Source organism: Chaetura pelagica, unplaced genomic scaffold (genome assembly GCF_000747805.2).
Source record: "Chaetura pelagica isolate M959 unplaced genomic scaffold, ChaPel_1.0 scaffold773, whole genome shotgun sequence".
Taxonomy (NCBI): Eukaryota; Metazoa; Chordata; class Aves; order Apodiformes; family Apodidae; genus Chaetura; species Chaetura pelagica.
This window is the reverse complement of record NW_009952587.1, coordinates 192,623-197,906: the sequence shown is the minus strand read 5'-3', so window position 1 is coordinate 197,906 and position 5,284 is coordinate 192,623.

The following is a 5,284-nucleotide window of genomic DNA, read 5'->3' as shown; positions in this document are numbered from 1 at the left end:
CAGCAGTAGATGAAGGAAATCATGTGCTGGATCCCACGGGGTCCACAGATGGACGGTTTTGGTGCAGGGTGTCATCCCCTGCAATTAACACCACGAATAACAGATACGGTTCATTTTATGCCAATAGGAAGTTCCACAGTTTAATGCCTGAAGGTCTTCAGATAAATTCTGCCGAGCAATTACAGATCTGGCAAATTGTACAATGAAGTGTGTGCAGCTCAGTGTATAATGCTGACTCAGATAAAAGCTTCAAAAATGCCTGGAGATCACACATTCTTCTGAAGGAAAAAAGGTCTGCTCTGGGATTAGCAGCTGCCCAGGCAAACACTGTGGATCTTGGATGACTGCAAAACTGTTCGTTCCCCATGAAGCACACAGCAGCATTTAATTGTCTTTGCAACAACAGGACAAGGGTTTTGTGCAGGATTCTCCAAAGGATTTGGGAAAACTTTGCTGTGATACTACCTGTGCTACAAGATGGCCCACACCAAACTGCTTAGAAGAAAGGCTCCTTTCTGACACTACTCAATCATCTTAATGTATCCAGGGAACATAAAGGCCTGGAGGCCTTCTGGATGCCTTCAAACCAATTCACTTCACCTCAACTCCTAATGAAGCTGGTTACTCCACTGTGAAACCAACATCTTTTACATTATTTAACTTTTAATGTCCAAGGTGTCTCAAATAATGAGACCCCCTAATTGTATTGCTGGTCTATGATTACCATCCTGAGAACCCACCAGTATAAATATACAGCCATTCAAACACCAGGAGTGGGACATCCCATCCTTACCATGACAAACAAACAAAGAGCATTATAAGGCCACCAATGCCAAAAAGGAGGAGAAGCTCCACAGTGTATAAAACATGGGAATTTTGACTTCTTGACATAGTCAATACACTGAACTCTGACCTCAGGAGGCACAGGGGACTGGAAACCAACAGAACTTAAATTGGCTACAAATCTCTTGTTTTCTCATGACATTTGAGAGAAAACATGGGGACAGTTTCTTGGGGACACATGGGAGTTCTAGCTGTGTCACTGCCTCCTCCAGAGAGTTCTTCGCTTTCCTTACAGTCACTCCATCACTGTCACCCACTGACCTTTCATTACTTTCTCCCAGTGCACCAGCATCACTGCTGACGAATGCACTTCACAAGCTGGCCAAACCCACAAGAGGACTAAAAAGCCTTGTACAGAACTGTATAAAAGGACATTTACTCTGCACTACATTGTGTCTTCATTTCTATGCTAGTCTAAATATAAGTGCTATTTTCACTGCCAATCGTTGTTTGCTTGTGCTGTTTCCTCTGGCTAAACCCAGCATTTTTCCAGCTAGTGTTGCCCTACAGGAAAAAACACATATACATACCTTTCTTGCACTCAGCACGGGGGAACAAAATTGGTTCCTAGGAATAAAGATGACTTCCTCAAAAGAAAACATTTGCTGTCAGCTGAGGTTTGACCTCTAATGGTTAATTTGGCATCATCATTTTGAGCACTGGAATACATAACACTGTGAAAAATTAACAGCTTTTTCCTCCCCTGAAGTTTAATATCAGCCTGCAGCTTCATAAGTGAAAATAAGAGAAAGGAAATAAATTCACAAACCGAAACCTCGGGTACAGTCTCTCACAAACAGCCACAAAAAGAACCTACAGACAAAGATCTGTAAAGGAAATTTCACTGGAAATGAAGCTTTTGCAGACACTGAGAAAGAAAGTCTGCAACATGAGACCGTCTTCCTTGAAGAAACACAGCTGATCTGCTGCATTCCCAGCTCTGCCTTCCACTGGTCTGTGTAAAACATAAACTTCACGCTAACCCTATGAAAACAGTCAACATGCTTGAGAGACAACAGTCTGCTTCGAGCTGGTGAAAGGGGAAAAAAAAAGTCTCAGGCTGTCATTCTTCCCTTGCTGTGACCTTCATGCTCCACTGAATTTCTGAAGATACTGAAATCTTGGCAGGGAAGTGTACAGTCTGTGGGAACCAGGCAGCCCTGTCCAGGCTGGCTGCTGAGAATTAGGCCTAGTTGAGCCCTTTTTGGGGGGGCTCTGAGCTTTACAGAGTAGACTGGGAGTTTGATAGGATTGGTGTTGTATGCACCTGTGTGTGGTGCTGGTCACTCTCCTGTGTGTTGCATTGTGGGGCCAGTACAGGCAGTGTGCTGCCCACCCTGCTGCTTTTGCACCTACCAGCTCAGCTCCTGCTGGGATCTCCCCTGGGAGCCTGGACAAGGCGTGGAGCTCCATCGTGCCTTGTATCCCTGCTCGTACGAGCAACCGCTCACCGGGAGCTCTCACTGCGGTTCATAAAGAGATCAGCAATGACAAATCTCAACTGGAGACTGGAAAGGAGTACATTTTGCCATGATGAATTATCACCAATCCTGAAGCTATTTAATGACTGTTGTGCAGAGCCACTCCAAATAAAAAAAGCTGCATCCCCCTGAATGAAAAGCTGCTGCACCAGGGTGAGGTGCACTCACGACTGAGCACTCACATTCAGATGGTCCCGGGACAAGCACCTTTTGAGGTCAATTCCTTCCCTCACCAATGTCTGTAGGGGCAGAATAATACCAGCTGTGCTTCCTAGCCAGAGCCTCAGCAGCACAAGTTGCAGATTACATCTAAATTGCCAAGGCCAGGATAAACAAAAAGATTAAGAGGGCCTTACCCTTCGTGTTGAACAATCGTACTCTGAAGCAAGAAATCACAGCCTACGTAGTGGGAAGGCACAGGGCTGTTTTCAGTTGGGGTTAAGGGCTGGTGAGGAGCAAGCAGCTAACACACATCTGGGAAACCACAGATGCTGGTAATCACAGGTTTTCCTGACCTGTAGGCACTGACAAATTGCATCCTATGGATGAACCTTTTATTAAACCACAGAGGGTTTCAAACTGATATTCTCTTCCTCAGCGTTCCCAAGTTGACATAATCCAGTGCAATGACGCTTCTTAATTCTTCTTTGAGATGGTGACACAGCCCTTTCCAAAGAGGTTTCAGGGCTGAAGGGAAGTAAATAGGAATATGATGTTACATCAGTGGAGGGCATCTCAAAAGCTGAAACATGGGCCTCAAGAAATGACATTTTCAAAATTCTTTGATGATCATGCAGCCCCATTTCAGTTGCAGATGCTTTTTGTCCTAAGCAGCTCCTGAGACAAATCCCTTGCTCTCTGCTAGGGCAGAAACATTTTACAAAACACATAGCCTTTACATTCTATTTTTTTTACTGCACATGGGGAAGGACAGCTGGTGCATTTAAAAGAATAAAGCGACTGTTGCTCAGGCCAGGGAAGGTGACCACAAAGCAAAATTGCCCTGGTCCCACTTCCATGACATGCTAGGGCAGGGAGATAGCTGCTCGGCTCACACGTCAGTGAGAAAGATGATGTCTGGCAGTTCTCATCATCATCTGGACCAACAGAGCAACCCACATAAAAGGAACAAAAAAGCCTGCTGATCAGATTGGTGTGACAGAGGCTCATGAGAGACATGCACATTTTCAACCTAAACGACAGCTTGAGGGATCTATATTACTAATTATCGAGTAATATTGCCAGAGTTCCCAGGCTGCTTCAAAGGTTCTCGCAAAGTGCCCCAAGCACAGGGTTTTTCATCTAATCATAAGGCCTTTTTCTTTGTCCCTGCTAAATGGATTGCTTCATACTGGGCTCCCTCTGCGTAAATCAGCTTGCACATGATGAGCTTTGCAGCAATGAAACTGGTTACCTTAACCACAAAAAACCAGAAACATTTGCTGCAACTGTTAGAACACTTTTGCACCTAATTAAAAAAAATATGTGGTTTCCCCTCTTCCTTCCCTCCTCACCCCTCTCCTTCCCCACCTATTGCTAATCCCATGCTAACACCTTTCTAAAAGGTTGGGGTGAGCAGCTTTGAAACTGAAAGAACAAGGAAAGGGGGAAAAAAAGATATCAGATCTCCAGACAATGAAATAGAGCAGCTATCTCTCACATCCTGCAGCACTCAGGCTGAGGTCATAAGTTAAACAGGACATCAGAATAGGTGATGTAATTTGCTTATTTAGGATCAGAGCATTCAGTGAAGTGAGAGAGACAACCTATTTGAATTTGCAGATAATCCTATAATAAATGCAGGGCTGTTCAGTCGCAGAAACTGCAGCTGGAGCCTGAGATTTTTAATTTTTTTTTTCCCCTGCACATTTATTTTTGCAAGGGATATAATTGCAATCATTTTTCCTTGCAGGAAAGCCTTGAAACCTCACCTGGGATCAGCCTCCCATCGCGTTAGGTATTGTTCAAACAAAGTCCTTGCCCTGGACAGCTTAAAGGCTAAAGGGTCAAATCAAACAGAGGGTGGGAAAGGAAAGAGAGGCCCAGGGGAGGTGAGGAGGTGGCACAGCCACACTGCAGGACCCAGGTCCCAGCCCACTCCCTCCCCAGAAAAAGAGCAAAGCCTGGGACTCAAAATTGAGCTGAGAAGCAGTTACACTCTCAAGTAAAGCACAGCTCAGCTTTTCTGAAGATGGACAGGCCCTCCTGGCTCCAAAGCTGTCTGCAGAGCCTCAAACCAGCAAGGATTTTACAGCAGTTACAAACCTTTAATGACTAGGGTCTTCTGTAACAGGAGTAATTTATCAGTGGTCTCGTACAGCACTGAACTCACTTTTTTCCCTTCAACCCGTCATGACAAACACTTGCAATACAAAGATTTAAAGCTAACAACTTCAAACTTCACCCTGTCAGTGTTGCACGGAGCAGCATTACTCACAACCCAGGGCTGCCAGTCCCTTGCCTGAATTTATCTTATTTGACACAAGGGTTTTTTCACTGACAAGAGGCTGGCTAGGCCAGACACCATACCCTAGAGACAGTAAAACGTCCTGGGTACCCTGGGCTCACCAAGGAGAAGTAAAAGGAGGTGTTGAGCACAGTCAGGCCAGTCGATGCAGTCTGCACCTGCTTCAAAGGGACCTTCCACCTCACAGCACAGAAAAGCAAGATGCCAAAATCCAAGCCAGTAATTCAGGTAATATCTGCTAAAACACATCTGTTTTCAAGAGTTTCTTTACAAGACTGGAATGGAGCTCATGTCCTCCTGCTGTCCTGCCAGGCCACATGCTAGTGTCAGAGCTGGCAGATATGCCCCATGCACGGACACTGCTGCTTTGAGCGTGGCTGTGGCATCAGAGGGGGGAGAAAACCTCCTCCTTAAGCGGACCCATCTGTGAGAGGAGCCAAATTTCCCCCCCCCCCCCAAAAAAATCTAGCCGTTTGAAGTTTTTTTACCTACA